The sequence below is a fragment of the Anolis carolinensis genome, unplaced genomic scaffold (assembly GCF_035594765.1).
Source record: "Anolis carolinensis isolate JA03-04 unplaced genomic scaffold, rAnoCar3.1.pri scaffold_11, whole genome shotgun sequence".
In the NCBI taxonomy this organism is placed as follows: Eukaryota; Metazoa; Chordata; class Lepidosauria; order Squamata; family Dactyloidae; genus Anolis; species Anolis carolinensis.
The window spans coordinates 22,613,320-22,636,169 of NW_026943822.1; the positions used below are offsets into that span (position 1 = coordinate 22,613,320).

Here is a 22,850-nt window from a genome sequence, read left to right on the forward strand (position 1 = left end):
ACACGATTTTCGTTCCTGGGTTATATTTGCCCTAAGTTGCTATACTTGGTCCGTTCTATTACTATCCCCATCTAGGAGTGGATAAAATATTAGAAAATATTTTAAAATGCTTGAAAAAACATGGATTTCAAGTGTTAAAAAATTCTGGCAACTAATGAGAATATTCGCAATTCGGGACTTATTTTGCGCAAAATTCACATCTTGTTGTCTTGCGCAGAAAATGCTATTTTCTGCGCCAACAATAATATCTCTGCATAGACAGAAATAAAAGATTCTGTTTCCTACGCAGAAAATCCTAATTCGTGGGCAAAACGGTGGTGCGAGTTTTGCATTGAGTCCATCCTGTATTGCGAATTTTGCATAGAGTCCATCCTCTATTGCGAATTTTGCATTGAGTCCATCCTGTATTGCGAATTTTGCATAGTGTCCATCCTGCATTGCGAATTTTGCATAGAGTCCATCCTGCATTGCAAATTTTGCATAGAGTCCATCCTGTATAGCGAATTTTGCATAGAGTCCATCCAGTATTGTGAATAGTCTTCAAAAGTTGCACACTCTTCAAGGACTTTCTTGAAACAAGAAGAAAATTGCTAAAATGTCTTCAAGAAGGAACATCGTGAAGGCCTGATAGAGTAGAGCCAATGGGATTTACCCACTGACTAACCCTTTTTCAATTGAATCAATAAACCTGCCTTATTTGGGAATAACCAATGGGATTTTGTCTTGAGAATTGGGCGCTGGTAATTCCAGAGCTGAATATCTCTATCGTCTTTTCCTACTTGCTTCGTTTGCATTGGTTGGCTGCACAGAGCATGCCCGGGCCGTGAAAGAACAGCCAGAGAAGTGTTAATTTCGGGGAGCCGTTTGGTCTCCAGCCCTTGTGATAAATTAACCAGGGATCCAGGCATTTCGTGCAGCTGCCTTTCCCTCTGCCAGCGTGACAATGTGATTAATTTTCTCTGCCGATTAAGCTCATTTATCACAGCCACGTGACTTTGGTGGCCCGCAAACATGAAAGAAGGGGGATTTCAAGAGAGGAAATGAAAGCAAGAGGTCTAACAGAAAGAAGAAGAAGTTCAACACAGGCGCGTTCTCCTATATTGGAACATGTGGGGAGACCAGGGGATGAATGTATCTCATCAATGGTATGTGACAAGATCTCTGGGAATGAGATGGATCTCCAGACCCCAATTCTAATTTATTTCATTGCTTGATTATGTTAGAATCATTACTCAGCCTTTCCATAACTGAAAATGCTTAGTATCACCACCAATTTCCTTCCTTATGGAAGGATGAGTCTGAACAGAAGAGGACCACCCATTGAAATAGGGTGTCGCACCTCAGGTTAGCTTCACCTTGCTATATACACCAAATTGCACACAGGTTGAAGTCTTTTAAGTTTATTAGAAAATAGAAGATAAAAAAAGTTTTTTAAAAGCAAAAGTAAAGTTCCAAAAGATCGTTGCAAAATACAGTCTTAGAGAATAATTCTAGAAATCACAAGGAATAAACAAAATCCCAATAGAGCATGATGAAGTCCCAAGAACATGAACACATAGGCTGTAACATAGTCCAGGAAAACGAGAGCTTGCTTCTTGGTAGAACGAAAGTTGCTTTGACAAAGGTTTGTCTCCAAACACATTGCTTTAATACCCTTTGCAAAGCATGAAAGCATTTCTTTGGCCTCTAACCTCCCTCTTGTTTGCTAGTCTCACACTCCTCCGAACCCTGAATTCCAAATGGTCAGCTCGATCCAAGGATCCGGTTTCATCAAGGTCAGCCTGCTCGTTAGTGTCAGCGATTAGTGCCAGTGATTAGTGCGATTGCTGTTGCCCACTTTTGGTCCAAAACTATTTAGCTGTTTGTGATTCCTTTATTTTATCACTTTTAAACTTATTTATTATGCAATGCTTTTGACACGAAATAAATAAATAAATGTCAGCCAGCTTGCTATCAGACTGAGAACTGTCCTCCTTTTCTGAGTCAATTTGCACCTGGCTAATTTCAGTATCATCAACATCATTCCCTGCTGTGGGAAAAACTCTCTGTTCCTCATCTTCTACAACAGGGACATTCTGAACCTGATTTTGAACCTGAATCCCATAATCCCCATCAGAGTCACTCTGAGGTTCTAGCTGAGTCACAACAATGGCACATAGACTCAGATCTATCTATCTATCTATCTATCTATCTATCTATCTACTCTATATTCTCCGAGACACTTTAGAACTCCGAAATCTGTGATCTGTTGGAAAGCATCCCATTTTTTGTCGGCCAAATGCTCCATCTCTCTTTCTTTATTTCACCCCCCGCCACGTTCCTTCTCCTTCTCTGTTGCCATCCCGCTGCTAAGGGCTTGATTCATTTCCTCTGAGCCTTCGTTCCACTCTTGCTCAAGTATCATCTGTTGTTTCTTGCAGCCTTCTGCCAATGAGGGACGAGGAGATGGAGGAAGGAGAGAGAGAGATCGAGAGAAGGAGAAAGACAGAGACGGAGAGGGTTGGGGAGCGCCAAGCTGCAAACCTGCTCCAAAAAGTATCTTGATCTATCGTTGATGCCATGGCTGACGTCTCTCTTAAAAACAAGCCAGTACATCCAAGTCTTTGGGCATCCTCCTATTCATTAATTTGAGAACTTGTTTGCAGCTGTCAATTTATAGAAGAAGAATGAGTTTTGGTGCTCAGACACTGTGCAATGACTTAGTCTCCTGTTTTTAACACTGTATCCTGCTTGTTGATTTTAATTATTGTTTTTATTGATGTTGATGTTTTTTACTGGGAGAATTGTTTTATTGCTTTCTTACTGTTATTTGTTTGTTTTATTGGGCCAGGCCCCATGTAAGCCGCCCCGAGTCCCTTCGGGGAGATGGGGCGGGGTATAAAAATAAAGTTATTATTATTAAGTTATTATTATGGAAATCAGAGATACTGCAGGCTATTAGACCATCTCAGGGCTCATTCCTATGGAGGAAAGCCAATGCATGAAGGCTATATATACTTGAGTATAAGCCTAGTTTTTCAGCCCTTTTTTTTAAAACTGAAAAGCCCCCCTTGGCTTATACTCGGGTGAGAGTCCTGGTTGGCTTATATTTGGGTCAGCTAATAAATATAATAATAATAAGATCAGAGTGAAATAATAAATGTATTATTAATAATAATAAAAACAGAGTAAAATAAATGAAATAGTAGCAACAATAATAGAGAAAAATAATAAATGTAATAATACCAATAATAATAGAGAAAAATAATAAATATACCATATATTCCTGAGTATAAACTGACCCAAATATAAGCCAACCAGGACCCTCACCCAATATAAGCCGAGGGGGGCTTTTTTCAGTCTTAAAAAAAGGGCTGAAAAACTAGGCTTATACTCGAGTACCAAAAAAGCCCCCCTCAGCTTATACTCGGGTGAGGATCCTGGTTGGCTTATATTTGGGTCATCTTATACTCGAGAATATATGGTACATTTATTATTTTTCTCTATTATTATTGGTATTATTACATTTATTATTTTACTCTTATTATTATTACATTTATTATTGTATTCTATTATTGTTGCTACTATTACATTTATTTTACTCTATTATTATTATTATTATTATTATTACATTTATTATTTTACTCTGATCTTATTATTATTATTATTATTATTATTATTATTATTACATTTATTATTTTACTCTATATATTATTACATGTATTATTTTCCTGTATTTATTATTATTATTATTACATGCATTATTTTACTCTATTATTGTTAAAAGGATACATAAGCACATTTACATTGAAGAAGATGAGAATAATAATGATTTAATCAGAGTTGGACAGTCTTATCTTAAATCAGAGCTTTACGTAAATATTCAAAAACATTTAACCTACTGATGCCTCAATTAATGTAATTTTATTGGTACAGTAGAGTCTCACTTATCCAAGTCTTGCTTATCCAAGCCTCTGGATTATTCAAGCCATTTTTGTAGTCAATGTTTTCAATATATAGTGATATTTTGGTGCCAAATTAATAAATACAGTCATTACAACATAACATTCCTGCATACTGAACTATTTTTTCTGTCAAATTTGTTGTATAACATGATGTTTTGGTGCTTAATTTGTAAAATCACAACCTAATTTGATGTTTAATAGGCTTTTCCTTAATCCCTCCTTATTTATTTATTTACAGTATTTATATCCCGCCCTTCTTTCTCACCCCGAAGGGGACTCAGGGCGGATTACAATGAACACATATATGGCAAACATTCAATGCCAACAGACAAACAAGATATATAGACAAACACAGAGGCATTTAACATTTTTTTTCCAGCTTCACGATTCCGGCCACAGGGAATTGCTTCACTGTCCACTAGTGGCTGTACTTCCTCATTCCTTTCCTCGTGTTTTGCTGGCAGTTTTATGATGCTGTGAATTAGTTAAATTAGCCTCCCGCATAAAGCGTACCTAAATTTCCCTACTTGACAGATGCAACTGTCTTTCGGGGCTGCATAGATCAACAGCAAGCCGGGCTATTTAATGGTCGGGGACTTAACCCGACCCGGGCTTCAAACTCATGACTTCTCGGTCAGTAGTGATTTATTGCAGCTGGTTACTAGCCAGCTGTGCCACAGCCCGGCCCTTTATTATCCAAGATATTCGCTTATCCAAGCTTCTGCTGGCCCGTTTAGCTTGGATAAATGATCTATTTTTGTATCTATTTTTATTTCTGAAATTTTCCACCCTCGGCTTATACTTAGTTATTGATTTCCAAGTTTTTTTGTGGTAAAATTAAGTGCCTCGACTTATATTCGGGTCGGCTTATACCTGAGTATATACAGTAGTTCTGGTCCCAAGTGTGTTCTGAAATTTACCACCCTTGGCTCATACTTGAGTAAATGATTTCCCAGTTTTTTTGTGGTAAAATTAAGTGCCTCAACTTATATTCGGGTCGGCTTATACTTGAGTTTATATGGTAGTTCTGGTCCCAAGTGTGTTCTGAAATTTACCACCCTTGGCTTATACTTGAGTCAATGATTTCCCAGTTTTTTTGTGGTAACATTAAGTGCCTCGACTTATATTCGGGCCGGCTTATACTTGAGTATATACAGTAGTTCTGGTCCCAAGTGTGTTCTGAAATTTACCACCCTTGGCTTATACTTGAGTCAATGATTTCCCAGTTTTTTTTGTGGTAAAATTAAGTGCCTCGACTTATATTCGGGCCGGCTTATACTTGAGTATATACAGTAGTTCTGGTCCCAAGTGTGTTCTGAAATTTACCACCCTTGGCTTATACTTGAGTCAATGATTTCCCAGTTTTTTTGTGGTAAAATTAAGTGCCTCGACTTATATTCGGGTCGGCTTATACTTGAGTATATACAGTAGTTCTGGTCCCAAGTGTGTTCTGAAATTTACCACTCTCAGCTTATACTTGAGTCAATGATTTCCCAGTTTTTTTGTGGTAAAATTAAGTGCCTCGACTTATATTCGGGTCGGCTTATACTTGAGTATATACAGTAGTTCTGGTCCCAAGTGTGTTCTGAAATTTACCACTCTCAGCTTATACTTGAGTCAATGATTTCCCAGTTTTTTTTGTGGTAAAATTAAGTGCCTCGACTTATATTCGGGTCGGCTTATACTTGAGTATATACAGTAGTTCTGGTCCCAAGTGTGTTCTGAAATTTACCACTCTCAGCTTATACTTGAGTCAATGATTTCCCAGTTTTTTTGTGGTAACATTAAGTGCCTCGACTTATATTCGGGCCGGCTTATACTTGAGTATATACAGTAGTTCTGGTCCCAAGTGTGTTCTGAAATTTACCACCCTTGGCTTATACTTGAGTCAATGATTTCCCAGTTTTTTTTGTGGTAAAATTAAGTGCCTCGACTTATATTCGGGCCGGCTTATACTTGAGTATATACAGTAGTTCTGGTCCCAAGTGTGTTCTGAAATTTACCACCCTTGGCTTATACTTGAGTCAATGATTTCCCAGTTTTTTTGTGGTAAAATTAAGTGCCTCGACTTATATTCGGGTTGGCTTATACTTGAGTATATACAGTAGTTCTGGTCCCAAGTGTGTTCTGAAATTTACCACCCTTGGCTTATACTTGAGTCAATGATTTCCCAGTTTTTTTGTGGTAACATTAAGTGCCTCGACTTATATTCGGGCCGGCTTATACTTGAGTATATACAGTAGTTCTGGTCCCAAGTGTGTTCTGAAATTTACCACCCTTGGCTTATACTTGAGTCAATGATTTCCCAGTTTTTTTGTGGTAAAATTAAGTGCCTCGACTTATATTCGGGCCGGCTTATACTTGAGTATATACAGTAGTTCTGGTCCCAAGTGTGTTCTGAAATTTACCACCCTTGGCTTATACTTGAGTCAATGATTTCCCAGTTTTTTTGTGGTAAAATTAAGTGCCTCGACTTATATTCAGGTCGGCTTATACTTGAGTATATACAGTAGTTCTGGTCTCAAGTGTGTTCTGAAATTTACCACTCTCAGCTTATACTTGAGTCAATGATTTCCCAGTTTTTTTGTGGTAAAATTAAGTGCCTCGACTTATATTCGGGCCGGCTTATACTTGAGTATATACAGTAGTTCTGGTCCCAAGTGTGTTCTGAAATTTACCACTCTCAGCTTATACTTGAGTCAATGATTTCCCAGTTTTTTTGTGGTAAAATTAAGTGCCTCGACTTATATTCAGGTCGGCTTATACTTGAGTATATACAGTAGTTCTGGTCCCAAGTGTGTTCTGAAATTTACCACTCTCAGCTTATACTTGAGTCAATGATTTCCCAGTTTTTTTGTGGTAAAATTAAGTGCCTCGACTTATATTCGGGCCGGCTTATACTTGAGTATATACAGTAGTTCTGGTCCCAAGTGTGTTCTGAAATTTACCACCCTTGGCTTATACTTGAGTCAATGATTTCCCAGTTTTTTTGTGGTAAAATTAAGTGCCTCGACTTATATTCGGGTCGGCTTATACTTGAGTATATAGTAGTTCTGGTTCCAAGTGTGTTCTGAAATTTACCACCCTTGGCTTATACTTGAGTCAATGATTTCCCAGTTATTTTTTTGTGGTAAAACTAAGTGCCTCGACTTATATTCGGGTCGGCTTATACTTGAGTATATACAGTAGTTCTGGTCCCAAGTGTGTTCTGAAATTTACCACCCTTGGCTTATACTTGAGTCAATGATTTCCCAGTTTTTTTTGTGGTAAAATTAAGTGCCTCGACTTATATTCGGGTCGGCTTATACTTGAATATATAGTAGTTCTGGTCCCAAGTGTGTTCTGAAATTTACCACTCTCAGCTTATACTTGAGTCAATGATTTCCCAGTTTTTTTGTGGTAAAATTAAGTGCCTCGACTTATATTCGGGTCGGCTTATACTTGAATATATAGTAGTTCTGGTTCCAAGTGTGTTCTGAAATTTACCACCCTTGGCTTATACTTGAGTCAATGATTTTCCAGTTTTTTTTGTGGTAAAATTAAGTGCCTCGACTTATATTCGGGTCGGCTTATACTTGAGTATATAGTAGTTCTGGTTCCAAGTGTGTTCTGAAATTTACCACCCTTGGCTTATACTTGAGTCAATGATTTCCCAGTTATTTTTTTGTGGTAAAACTAAGTGCCTCGACTTATATTCGGGTCGGCTTATACTTGAGTATATACAGTAGTTCTGGTCCCAAGTGTGTTCTGAAATTTACCACCCTTGGCTTATACTTGAGTCAATGATTTCCCAGTTTTTTTTGTGGTAAAATTAAGTGCCTCGACTTATATTCGGGTCCGCTTATACTTGAGTATATAGTAGTTCTGGTTCCAAGTGTGTTCTGAAATTTACCACTCTCAGCTTATACTTGAGTAAATGATTTCCCAGTTTTTTTGTGGTAAAATTAAGTGCCTCGACTTATATTCGGGTCGGCTTATACTTGAGTATATATATACAGTAGTTCTGGTTGCAAGTGTGTTCTGAAATTTACCACCCTTGGCTTATAATTGAGTAAATGATTTCCCAGTTTTTTTGTGGTAAAATTAAGTGCCTCGACTTATATTCGGGTCGGCTTATACTTGAGTATATATATACAGTAGTTCTGGTCCCAAGTGTGTTCTGAAATTTACCACCCTTGGCTTATACTTGAGTAAATGATTTCCCAGTTTTTTTGTGGTAAAATTAAGTGCCTCGACTTATATTCGGGTCCGCTTATACTTGAGTATATAGTAGTTCTGGTTCCAAGTGTGTTCTGAAATTTACCACCCTTGGCTTATACTTGAGTAAATGAATTCCCAGTTTTTTTGTGGTAAAATTAAGTGCCTCGACTTATATTCGGGTCGGCTTATACTTGAGTATATAGTAGTTCTGGTTCCAAGTGTGTTCTGAAATTTACCACTCTCAGCTTATACTTGAGTCAATGATTTCCCAGTTTTTTTTGTGGTAAAATTAGATGCCTCGGCTTATATTCGGGTATATATGGTAAATAAATAAATGGATAAATAAATATGTTGGCTTGGGGATACTGGGCACTGCACTGCACCCCATCATGATCCTTTTCCACTTAGATTCCAAAAAATATTCAGAAATCCCTTTCTATTCTGTTTCTCTCCCAAGTGCAATAGGAACTTGCTCTGTTACATGTGGTTCGGCCTTGGGAGACGTTGTAATTCTGCAAACGGATATTTCCACCGAAGCCTCTTTCATTGTCTCCGCGTCAGGCATCATTTAGCCAAAACTGCCATGATGGATCCGAACAGGTGGTCTTTTAATTACAATTTAGGCCTTTCATCTCCCGGTGACAATTCATAACAGAGGCCCTTCCCTGAAATCGGGAGGATAAATGGGAAGCCGAAGCAGGGGATTTATTCCGGGGCTCAAGGCAATTCCGCCTAGGATGCCGTGGTGCTATCTAAGGCCGGGCGGAATATTCTTAAGCGCAGAATATTGGATGGAATTTGGAGCGGATTGGAAGGAGGATTCTGCTTAATTCAGGTTCGCTTTGGAAACAGAGCTGAGCGCTCACACATCGGTAGGGAAATCTTAACCAATTCTTTTCTATTTGAGTGTTGTGTGTGAATCCCTCACAATTCCATCATTCCATTCAATTCTCATCTGAACATTAAAGACACTATTTCAAGTGCTGAATGTATCAGTAAATTTAAATTCAGCACCTTGGATAGCTCCGTGGGGACGTAAGTCCCCACGGAGCTATCCAAGGTGCTGAATTTAAATTTACTGATAAACATATAAACCAAGGTGCTGAATTTAATTTACATATCTATATATATAAAAGAGTGATGGCATCACGGCAGCGGACAAAACAACAAAAGTAAACACCCCACAACCTCGAAAATTGACATCACAACCCCTCATCCATGCCTCTAGGTTGATACAATAAAAAGAAAAGAAAAATAAATTCCTAATTAGAGGGAGAGGAATAATTGTTTTTATCCCATTGCTGCCAGTTAGAAGGCTAAGCTCCGCCCACTTGGTCTCCTAGCAACCCACTCAGCCCAGTGTTAATAAAATAATGATAAAAAAATAAATACAAATAATACAATAAAAAATTATAAAAAAACACTAAAATAATTAATACAATAAAATACTATAACAAAATGACTAAAAATAATACAACAAAATAATAAAATATAATAAATAAAAAAGATAAGTGACAATAAAATTAATTTAAAAAAATACAAATAACGTCAAATAAAAATTCCACAACAAGTTTTAACCGATACCACCACCACTTTGCCACAGCAACGCGTGGCCGGGCACAGCTAGTAAACATATAAACAGACACAGGCAAGCATTCAATGCCTTGTTACAATGACGTACAATGAGACACAAATATACAAACAAAGGCAAAGGCTTCTCCTTTCATTTCCGGCTCTGGACACAGTGCTCAACTCTCCCTCTGGAAGGTGCTCTTCTCCATTTCCAAACCAAGGAGCCTGTGTTATCCATAGACATCTCCTGGTTGTCTGGCTGGTAAGACTGCTTGGAACATTGTTTGGCCTTTCCCCTCCAAAGCAGTACCTATTTATCTACTCACATTTGCATGTTTACAAACTGCTAGGTTGGCAGGAGCTAGGGCTAACAGAGCTCACTCTGTCCTGTGGATTCGAACTGCCAATCTTCAGGTCTGCAGTTCGGCATCACAAGGATTTAACCCATTGTACCACCACAGCCCTATTTATTTATTTATTTATTTACAGTATTTATATTCCATATATGCATCCTTTGTCACCATTTTAGTATTATTATGCATTTTAACGATGCTGTGTCCTGTCTCAAGCCATAAGGAGGGGTGGATATTATATTATATTATATTATATTATATTATTTATTTCCATCATTTCTATCCCACCCTTCTCACCCGAAGGGACTCAGGGCGGCTCACAATCTGGCAAAATTAAATGCCAATATACAATACAAAAAGATAAAACATAAGCAATTAAAACAATTAGATGATTTAACAAAATACAATATATAGATTTAAAACCATACATTATAAAATACTTGAGCCATTTGTCCACAAGACCTTGTACATAAACCTTAATCTGGACCGAGTCGAGCCAACAGAATTCACTCATCATTCATTATTATTATTATTATTATTATTATTATTATTATTATTATTATTATTATTATTGGAGCCCCCAGTGATGCAGCATTTTAAAGCACTGAGCTGCTGAACTTGCAGACTGAAAGGTCGCAGGTTCGAATCCGGGGAGCGGAGTGAGCGCCCACTGTTAGCTCCAGCTTCTGCCAACCTAGCAGTTCGAAAACATGAAAATGTGAGTAGATCAATAGGTACTGCTCCGATTGGCGGGAAGGTAACGGCGCTCCATGCAATCATGCTAGCCACATGACTTTGGAGGTGTCTATGGACAATGCCAGCTCTTCGGCTTAGACATGGAGATGAGCACCAACCCCTAGCGTCAGACACGACTGGACTTAAAGTCATGGGAAACCTTTACCATTATTATTATTATTATTATTATTATTATTATTGACACAACGATGTTGTATGACACAACAAACAAGATAGATATGCTGGATTTCGTATCACAAAATCACAAGTCGAACACTTCCCAAGTGTTTAGGACTGTGTGATGTATTTTCGGATGATGCGTGCAGATCCCAGTAGGGTGGCCTTATTATTATTATTATTTTATTATGACACAGCAAACAAGATAGATATGCTGAATTTTGTATCACAAAATCACAAGTCAAACACTTCCCAAGTGTCTAGGACTGTGTGATGTATTTTCGGATGAATTAGGGTTATTATTATTATTATTATTATTATTATTATTATTATTGTTGTTGTTGTTGTTACTTTGTAACAGGGAATGGCAATGGATGCTCATCTGCATCTTCCAGAACAGTGAATGCCCAAAGAATGAGCAATGACAAAACGTTCGCTGTAGAACACAGCAAATACATTTCCATAACCATTACAACAGAGAAAGCAACTAAACAGAGAGAAGAAACATAACAGATAAATGTCACTGAATAGATTAGTTGCTCGAAAGAAAAAAGGAAAAAATGGCCCAGCTGTCTCTCTTATCTGGTCCGTGACAAGAGTAGATTGCTTGTGCCGGAGAAGTGAGCAAACTAAACTGCAGAGTCTGGTTTTCCCTCCTGATGAGTCATCAAATCATCTCTGCACCGATATTTCCAACTTGGCCCAAATGCAACTCATCATGCAAGTGACCACCAGACAGTCCAACCAAACTACAATCCCCGTGGCGGCGCAAGTGGAGCCAAAGTGCATCCATTCTGCAATAGAGATGCACCCTACAATAATATCTATATATATAAATGAGTGATGGCATCACGGCGACCCACAAAACAACAAAGCCACAGGCCCCCCAACCTCGAAATTTGACAACACAACCCATCATCCATGCCTCTAGGTTGATACAACAAAAAGAAAAGAAAAATAATGTCCTACTTAGAGGGAGAGCAATAATTGTTTTTATCCAATTGCTGCCAGTTTAGAAGGCTAAGCTCCGCCCACTTGGTCTCCTAGCAACCCACTCAGCCCAGTGTTAATAAAAGAATAAAAAATAAAGTAAATACAAATAATACAATAAAAATAATAAAAACACTAAAATAATTAAAAACACTAAAAAAAATTAATACAATAAAATACTATAACAAAATAACTAAAAATAATACAACAAAATAATAAAATATAATAAATAAAAACGATAAGTTACAATAAAATTAATTAAAAAAATACAAATAGTGTCAAATAAAAATTCCACAACAACTTTTAACCAATACCACCACCACTTTGCCACAGCAATGCGTGGCCGGGCACAGCTAGTATCATAACAAAAAGTTTGCCTTTCACATTTGCCAACCATGGTGAGTATGAGTAACAGATATGACTCAATATGAAACTCTGTGACACACATCGAAACAATGTTTGGAAAGCGGACCAAAGTTGACTCTGGTTTCATAGACCTAGGTTAGATCCTCCATACAGGAGCAATGTTTTTCTTTCCCATCTTCTCTCCATATTTGTGGTTATGACGTTTGTGGATTTGATTATTTGTGGATCCGATTAAACAAGTTCTCTCACCATTCTCCAGTTTGGTCAACTTCGCCCAATCATATTGGAGGACCTAGAGATTTCCAGAACAAACATCTCTCTAGGACTCTTTGGGTTTCCATAAAGGTGGCCATAAAGTCATGTTGGAAGTCCTAGAAATTCCTTTCATGGAATCTTTCATTTGTAGTTTTTCCCTTTCATGGGGGTCCTGGACCCCTAACCTGACTGTGGAAACCTGACTGTGCTTTTCAAAGCCTACAGTGATGTTCAGGACACAATTCAACACAACGAAAGAAAGTTTTCAATACACTTACCAGGAGCCAAACGTTGTCGAGGACCTTCTGTATAGGTGAGGAACCTGCAGAAGAATAAAGGATACAATTTCAAAAAAACACTATTTCACTGAGGGACCTTTCCCACAACCATATAACCCAGAATAACAAGGCTGATAATCCACAACATCTGCTTTGAACTGGGTTACCTGAGTCCACACTGCCATATAACCCAGTTTATGTGGGATTTTATACAGCTGTGTGTAAGGGGTCTGAGAGACAAATACAGTAAAGCTTCTTTCTCCATCTGAAGAATTTAAAGCTCTTGAATCCATCCCATTAGGTAACATATTTACACATAGTTATGGAGATATCCTATACACTCTTTTACAAGTCTAGAACATTGAATCAAAAATCAACCAGAAAACCCTGTGTTAACTTATCAAGGGTCAATTCCTGAGTTATCCATGGTATCGTACTTTACTTTTCATCCAAAAATGAACTACTCCACTTTCTATGGGTGATTTTTCTTCTTTGTGGAATGACCCTTGAGTTATCCATGGATCACATTAAAATCCATTATTTGAGTTCCAAATCTTGCCCTTGTCTTATATATGAAGTCGACTCATACAACTCACACTGAGTTATACAGGAGAGAGAAAGATGGATTTTTTCATCCTACATATATAACCACCGGCTGATAGGTCATAGGACAAAGACAGCAAGTAAAAATACTGTAAAATATAGAAGATGATAGTTTATTTCAGGGATTCTCAAACCTTTTCAGCCACGGAGCCCTTTTTGAAGTAAAAGTTTATCATGGAGGTCCAGAAATGTTTGTTTGTGTGTGTGTGTGTGTGTGTGTGTGTGTATATATATATATATATATATATATATATATATATATATATATATATAGTGTGTGTGTGTGTATATATATATTGTATATACTCGAGTATAAGCCTAGTTTTTCAGCCTTTTTTTAGGACTGAAAAACAAAACCTCCTCGGCTTATACTCGGGTGAGGGTCCTGGTGGGCTTATATTCAGGTCGGCTTATACTCAAGTATATATGGTATATTTATTATTTTTCTCTATTATTATTGGTATTGTTACATTTATTATTTTACTCTATTAATTATTATTATTATATTTATTATTTTACTCTTTTATTGTTGTTACTTTTACATTTATTTTACTCTATTTTTATTATAAATACATTTATACTTTTACTCTGTTTATTATTACATTTATTATTTTACTGCATTTATTATTATTATTACATTTATTATTTCACTCTATTATTATTAAAAGGATACATAAGCACATTTACATCGAAGAAGATGAAAATAATGATTTAATCAGAGTTGAACAGTCATATCTTAAATTACAGTTTGATGTAAAGATTCAAAGACATTGAAACTACTGAGGCCTCGATTAATGTAATTTTATTGGTATCTCGGCTTATACTGGAGTCAATGTTTTCCCAGTTTTTTTGTGGTAAAATTAGGCGCCTCGGCTTATATTCGGGTCAGCTTATAATCGAGTATATATGGTAATTTTATTGGTATCTTGGCTTATACTGGAGTCAATGTTTTCCCGGGTTTTTTGTGGTAAATTTAGGTGCCTCGGCTTATATTCGGGTCAGCTTATACTCGAGTATATATGGTAATTTTATTGGTATCTTGGCTTATACTGGAGTCAATGTTTTCCCAGTTTTTTTGTGGTAAATTTAGGTGCCTCGGCTTATATTCGGGTCAGCTTATACTCGAGTATATATGGTAATTTTATTGGTATCTTGGCTTATACTGGAGTCAATGTTTTCCCAGTTTTTTTGTGGTAAATTTAGGTGCCTCGGCTTATATTCGGGTCAGCTTATACTCGAGTATATATGGTAATTTTATTGATATCTTGGCTTATACTGGAGTCAATGTTTTCCCGGGTTTTTTGTGGTAAATTTAGGTGCCTCGGCTTATATTCGGGTCAGCTTATACTCGAGTATATATGGTAATTTTATTGGTATCTTGGCTTATACTGGAGTCAATGTTTTCCCAGTTTTTTTGTGGTAAATTTAGGTGCCTCGGCTTATATTCGGGTCAGCTTATACTCGAGTATATATGGTAATTTTATTGATATCTTGGCTTATACTGGAGTCAATGTTTTCCCGGGTTTTTTGTGGTAAATTTAGGTGCCTCGGCTTATATTCGGGTCAGCTTATACTCGAGTATATATGGTAATTTTATTGGTATCTTGGCTTATACTGGAGTCAATGTTTTCCCAGTTTTTTTGTGGTAAAATTAGGCGCCTCGGCTTATATTCGGGTCAACTTATAATCGAGTATATACGAGATATATATATATATATATATATATATATATATATATATATATATATATATCTCAGGCTGGAGCCCCCAGTGGCGCAGTGGATTAAACCACTGAGCTGCTGAACTTGCTGACCAAAAGGTTGGCAGTTCAAATTCGGGGAACGGAGTGAGCGCCCACTGTTAGCCCCAGCTTCTGCTAACCTAGCAGTTCGAAAGCATGCAAATGTGAGTAGATCAATAGGTACCACTCCTTAATAGCAACACTTATTTCTTCCACATATAAATCTGAATGTATTTAGAGGGTTTTTTTTCTCCCCAAAAGCCATGTTCTTGGTTCTCTGTATGCAAAAGGCAGCCAATTAGTCACCCGCAATATGGCATTATTGCCAACTGCTTCTGTTTTCTGGAGGAAGAGGAGGAGGAGGAGGAGGAGGATGGGGAAAGTGTGAGCAGCACGAAAGAACCGCTCTGAAATATAGAGAAGAGCTTTTCTTCTGACATTTGGAGGAGGAGAAGAGAAAAAAAAAAGGTGTGATGGTGAGAAAAGCCACTCTGACAAACCAAGCTTTTAGGGATTATTTTTAAAGCATGTGTTTATTTTAAGTTGAAGGGATGGCGGTCTCAGGGTGCATCAATACTGCAGAGTTAATGGAGATTGGCCGCACTCAATGATCAATGCTATGGATTCATGAGAGTTGCGGTTTTACATAGTCTTTAGCCTTCTCTGCCAAAGAGTGCTAGTGTCTCACCAAACTACAACTCCCAGGATTCCATAGAATAGAGTCGTGATGACTGAAGTGGTGTCAAACTACTCCAGATCCTTGCCCTCGTGTGTGTATATGTACAGTAGAGTCTCACTTATCCAAGCTAAACGGGCCGGCAGAAGCTTGGATAAGCAAATATCTTGGATAATAAGGAGAGATTAAGGAAAAGCCTATTAAACATCAAATTAGGTTATGATTTTACAAGTTAAGCACCAAAACATCATGTTTTACCACAAATTTGACAGAAAAAGCAGTTCAATACACAGTAATGTTATGTTGTAATTACTGTATTTACAAATTTAGCACCAAAATATCACGATATATTGAAAACATTGACTACAAAAATGGCTTGGATTATCCAGAGGCTTGGATAAGTGAGGCTTGGATAAGTGAGACTCTACTGTACCTTCAAGACATCTGTTGACTTATGGTGACCTCATGAATTTCATGTTAGATAGAAATGGCAAACATTTCTAATCTATATATATAAAAGAGTGATGGCATCACGGCAGCGGACAAAACAACAAAAGTAAACACCCCACAACTTCGAAAATTGACAGAACAACCCCTCATCCATGCCTCTAGGTTGATACAACAAAAAGAAAAGAAAAATGAAGTCCTAATTAGAGGGAGAGGAATAATTGTTTTTATCCAATTGCTGCCAGTTAGAAGGCTAAGCTCTGCTCACTTGGTCTCCTAGCAACCCACTCAGCCCAGGGGACCCTTTACCTTAACTACCACCAATTCCTCAGTACTTTATTTCCCATACCACTACACTTCGCCACAGCAACGCGTGGCCGGGCACAGCTAGTCATAGAATAAAATACTGTATGATGAACATAACACCTGGATATGACTGTGAATGTCATGATGCAATACCTAAGGTGGTGTGGTAATGGTTGTATCATAACCACGTGAGGGTTACCGCAAAGGGGTTGCATCAGCCAGTGTCCCTTACTGGTGGCCTATTAGCTATATAATGAGGATGAAATAATCCATCTTTCTCTCTCCTGTGTGACTCAATGTGAGCATCTGCCTATGTTGTATGTGACAATCTGATTACTCTGATAGTTTACAAGTTTGCATGTATCGCAACAATACAACAATGAAGAAGAAAGCCTCCAGATATTTAGGATGAAAACCTGAATCCATGAGTTTACTAAACAGTGTGGGTATTATTTATTATTTATTTATTTACAGTATTTATATTCCGCCCTTCTTTCTCACCCCGAAGGGGACTCAGGGCGGATCACATTATGTACATATAGGGCAAACATTCAGTGCCCACAAACACATTGAACAGAGACAGACAGACAGACAGATGCAGAGGCAATTTAACCTTCTCCTGAGAGGATGTTCGATTCTGGCCACAGGGGGGAGCAGCTGCTTCATCATCCACTCTGACGGCACTTCCTCACTTCCTCATTCCAACGTTGTAAATTAGTTAAACTTGCCTCCCAACTTTTTATAAGTGGTATCTTATTTCCTACTTGATAGATGCAACTATCTTTCGGGTTGCTAGGTCAGCAACGAGCAGGGGCTATATAATTTTTTTATTTTTAATTGACGGGTGCTCACCCCGCCACGGGCTGGCCTCGAACTCAGGACCTCATGGTCAGAGTGATTTATTGCAGCAGCTGTTTACCACCCTGCTCCACAGCCCGGTAGATAAGGTCAGATGCTGGCAACTGGACTCTGCAGATAGACGGGTCGAAGCACATATTTTTACTGTGAAAGGACTCTGCTGTATTTTACTTAATTCTGGAAAACTTGCTATCTGGCTTGCGGTGGTTTGGGGAGGCATAATTTGGAAACTATAAATCACTTCATGTACTAGCACATCCCACAACATTTCAATGGTTTTGCTTACACACTTGTCATCTTTTGCCGTGTGCAATAATTGATGCTCGGGCTTTTAAGTAACTGTCTTGTATGTTGTTCTGTTTATTGTTGGAATGTTTAATCTGCTGTTAAATTTTATACATGAAATGCTGTTAAGTTGTTGTTCTGTGTAAGCCGCCCCGAGTCCCTTAGGGGAGATGGGGCGAGGTAAAAGAATAAAGTTTATTTATGATTTATTATTTATTTACACAAGGAATACTCTGAAATGCAACCTACAGCACTTGATGTCCATTGATGGTCTCCTGCCCAAGCGTAACCAAGACGAACCTTACTTTGTTTCTAAGCTCTGTGCCTTTGAGTATTTATTCCTATCCTTCCTGGTTTATAAAATAATCAAAGTGTTTTTAATCAACATTAAAGTCCTATACAGCATGGGTCCTGACTATCTGAAAAACCGTATGCCCTTATAAGAGCTTCAAGATCAGAAGAAGGCTTTGTCTTGGTCCCGATACCATCTTGAGCCATAATTAAAGTACAAGAAAAAAAATTATCAAAACAAACATTAGTAAGAGTTTCCTGGTGGGAAGAGTTTGTGGACTCTCCTTTGGAAGACTCTGAACCAGTTGGGCACCTCCTTGGTAGGGTTCCTTTTAATTGTACTTTAATAACCACATACGGTGGGATCTGGAGGAGGTTGCTCTCAACATCTCTTCCAGATCTATAGATTCTGTGATTTTTCCCAGGTGGTGCCCAACAGGCAGGACGCCAGGAGAAATTAAAATGCATGGAGACGGGTGCATGCTGAGATGTTTTCTCCTTGCCAGGTGGCGGTATAATCTCATTCGTATAGGGAAAAATACAGCATGTTTTCCCCACACCTCCCCTTCATATTCTTATAGCACTGGGAGCTGTAAGATTTGGGAGGATTGATTTCAGACCAAAAAAAACGGAGGAGAAAAACATAATATAATTAACTTGATTTTCCCCTCTTAGTGGGAGGGAGGATGCTTAAAAATGGAAAGAAGAAAGAGAAGGAGGAGGAGAGAAATAAAGAAGAAAAGGAGAAGTAACAGAGAAGGAAGAAGAGGAGGAGGGCAAAGACAACTCACTAAACAACGCAAACATTTGGATGGTGGATATAGTCAATAAATAACAATTGCTATTAAATACTGTACAGTTATGAGGAAACGGTTTTAGACTACAGTTCTCAGGAACACCTAGAAAGCACGGTTAATAGCCAGGAGAAATTATGGAGTTGCAACCTTAAATAGTAACTTGTATGCCAGAATGGTAACTTCTAAGGATGTGCAACTTGACAAGAAACTATACTATTTTTGATCTGCCCCTCTCTCCCCATTCCTTTTACTGGGAAATTCCCAAAATCGGGAGAAGGATTCTGTTTTCATTTTGGTAAGATTCAGTCCATTGGTTCTGTCCTACTTGTCTTTCAAGAACAGCCTTAAGACACTGTGGTAAGTAAATAAAAACTGCTTTACTTCAGCAAAACATAAAGTACCTAGTGGTAGAATGCAAAAGAAAGCCAGGAAGTCTTACTTCAGACAAAGAAACAGCAATAAATCCAGAGCAGGCACATGGAGAGCAAAGGCATTAGGTTCAGTTTGTTACCAGCAAGAGCTGGCTGCACCTGCTTCTGCTTTATAGCCCTGGGTCCCCACACAGCTGGTAGGGCAGTTCCTAATTACTCAGCTGCATTTCTGGCAGCTTTTTATTTATTTCGTGTCAAAAGCAGTGCATAAACAAATACATTTTAAAATGATGGAAAAAAATTGAAGATTAAAGCTAATCTATCTGAACAACGTCTCTGTTCTGTTTCCCTTCGCCTCTCCTGGAATGAGGGTACTTGCAAAATCTCATCCTCAGACTCCAACTCACCCTCAGATTCTTGAATACTTTCCTGCTCCCCTTCCTCTTCTGAAGAAGAGGCATCCCTGAGAGAAAAACTTCAACTCCCATCATGCCCTGGGAGGGAGCACAGGCTCCTTTAATGCCCATGCTACACAAAGTGCTGCTAGGAAAGCGAGTCCCATTTGCTTCGAGTGGGTGCTGGGGTGGAGGCTTCGGGAATGGATGAAGAAACCAAAGGAGAAGCCATAGTTTGCCTGATTTGCGAGGTCACCGTGGCCACATGCAGCCTCCGCCTCAGGTAGAGTCATTCAGACCTATTAGTCCCCATTAACTGAAAAGATTTGATTGCTGTGATCCGTATTGGCTTTGGCTTTAGCTGCCCCCCGCCAAGCCTGTTTTCATGGATTCAGCAATCGAAACGCCCGAATCCTCCGAATACGGTACACCAAAACGATAATGTGCACATCCCTAATAACTTCTCCAAGATCTGCTTATTTCTCTCCAAAGACTCCAAGATGCATAGCACCAGAATATCTTGCTGACAGATATGTTATCAACTTTGTTAGACCTTGACTGAACATTCAAAGCGGACATCATCTTGGCAGGACTTCTGAGGAGAACGTGATCTTTGGCCTCCACACCAGGCCACACCTGCATGGGATTTCGGGAGGCCTTCAACATATTGCATGGCACCATTACCTCTCCTCCTTCTCTCCATAAATATTAAAATTCATTAATTAGGTGAAGGGCATAATCTCCTTTTGGATTTCCAGCAGATACTAAACTCCTTTTATGTCATGTTTGAAGCACCGAGAAATATCCCTTTGATGCATCCGGACCGGCAAATGAAAGGCAAGCGCTCCTGTTTGCCAAAAGAAGGGCTCGCAATGAGAAAATGGCATGTGTGTATGAAATGGAGAGAGAGAGAGGAAGAAGTGGGGAAAAGATCCAATATCAGGAGTGCATTGAAGAAATCTCTGCATTGGGAATAACACACCAATTGCAATATATACCTCTTGGATTGAACGGCAATGCTGTAAAACCTAATGCACACCCAAGTCCACAATGGAGTATGCAACGGGACCACAACTGATGCACTTCTACATATATATCTATGCTTTCCAACCTTGAAGTTATACAGACTTTGCACATTGAACATAAATGCCCAGCCACTTCTGTAGGGGAATTAGGGATCCTATCAAAGTTTTTGTCATAAATCATTCACAGATGGTTTGCCATTGCCTTCTTCTGAATCTTATCTACTGGGCCCATAACCCTTGTCAAGTGCTGAGTTGCCAAATGGAGGGGAGAATTGAGACGGATGGCTGTAAGTGTCTCAATATATCCGTCGCACATCAATCAAGTGTCGCCCAGCACTTGACATTATCTCCGTTCTAATTTTCTAGGGACCAGAAAGTTTGGTTAGAAGCCTTCAAGACCATTTCTTCATTTACCTATTCAAGAGCCCTTGAATCTTCAGATGGGTCAGTTGAGATCTCAAGACTCTCAGCAAAAATCAACCTGCTTTAAATAGGCTACTTCGTCCCAGCGATTTCCATTTGCGTAACACATGGTTTTGTTTGGATCCAAGCATGTCCCCCTTCTCATTGACCCCTGAAAAAAAAATCCCTGGCATTCGCCCTTAACTTTTGCATGCCTCATTGCATGGCATTTTGCCCACTTTCCTGATCCAGGCTCTTCCCAGAGCCTGGCATTTCACACTTTCCGAGATGGTGACATTTCATGTGTGGGATTTGTACATTAAAGGAGTTGGCATTTCACACCGGGAGGACAGTGGTATTTGAGAAACTGGGGCATTGGCATTTCATGCATTGTTACCAGCCAGCAATTCAAACAAGGCCACTGAGCCGGAAAGTTCAAACGGGCCATTTCTTGAAAGCGAGGGTAAGAGGAGAATTTGTTTTATAACATGATGTTTGGGTGCTTAATTTGTAAAATCATAACCTAATTTGATGTTTAATAGGCTTTTCCCTCCTTATTATCCAACATATTTGCTTATCCAACGTTCCGCCGGCCCGTTTATGTTGGATAAGTGAGACTCTACTGTATGTCCTTTCCAAAAGCACCTTCCATCACCACGGCCAGCAACAACATGGTCTCTGCTATGTGGCATTGACAAATCCCTGCTACAGATGCAAAATGAAGGATACGATCTATCTATATAAAAGGCTTTTGGCATCACGGCGACTCACAAAAAAACAAAACCCAACACCCCCCAAACTCTAAAATTGGCAACACAATCCATCATCCCTGCCTCCAGTAAGATACAACACAATCACACAAAAGACACAATCACAACACCAAAAAAGGCCAAAACCCACAACAGGCAATGTGCCATGCTTTCTATATTTTGTAATATATATATAAAAAATACAAAAAATAAATACAGCCAGACATTGGAGCTGCAAGGATATTCAGTGCAGTCCAACCACACCAATAAAAGATTAACCTTCATAAAAGGTGACCAGTCTTTGAAACAGTGATACTACTCTGAAGCTGACCAACCAGCTTCACCCAGCACCCAGGCTTTGAACCACCGAGGCTATTCATTACAATTCTACCACCCCAAAAAAACATTCCCCTAAAAGGCAACTACCTAACCTTCCAAGCAGCAAGCCTATTCCTTTCTATTCCATCTCACCAAACAATGATTCACATAAGAAAATGGCCAGGCTTTCAGGCTACAAAGCTATTCACTATTATTCCACCTACCTAACAAAGAATTCCCATACGCCACAGCAACGCGTGGCCGGGCACAGCTAGTAGGTCATATGATATCCTTTCATCCCAAGTATGATCACAATATAGGGTTTGGGGTATCCACGAAAGGTGCTGGAACATATTCCCCATAAATGCAGTAGACTTAAAATGCAAAAGAAAGCATTACAAGATGTGCATAAACTCTCAGTCGGGAGCAAATGTTTGAAATTCATTATTTATTTTACATGCACGAAGCAAAGACTGGTGTCCCTATTTCGTTCCAGGATTTTGCCGACTCCACCTGTGTCACGGAAGCCCTGTAATTACGAACAACCAAGTAGCAGTCAAAACCTGAGAATAACCCCCGGCAAAAAAGAGGAATCTTACAAAAGAGATGAGCGAGGAGGAGGGGAGACAATATATCAGACTTATAAGGAAATTAAGGCAAAAATAGCCTGCTGACTTAGCTAAAGCTCCGGCTGAGCTGGAGACACAAAGTGCTAA

General features: G+C 38.7%; 1 protein-coding gene across 2 annotated transcripts in view; it reads right to left on the reverse strand.

The window, feature by feature from the left end:
* lingo1 (leucine rich repeat and Ig domain containing 1) overlaps nucleotides 1-22,850 on the reverse strand; it is a 386,928-nt gene that overhangs the window by 260,859 nt on the left and 103,219 nt on the right. For both annotated transcript variants that reach the window (XM_062963431.1, XM_062963430.1), the window contains exon 2: nucleotides 12,871-12,914. The gene's annotated coding sequence lies outside the window, so the exon portion shown is untranslated. The remainder of the gene's footprint in view (nucleotides 1-12,870; nucleotides 12,915-22,850) is intronic.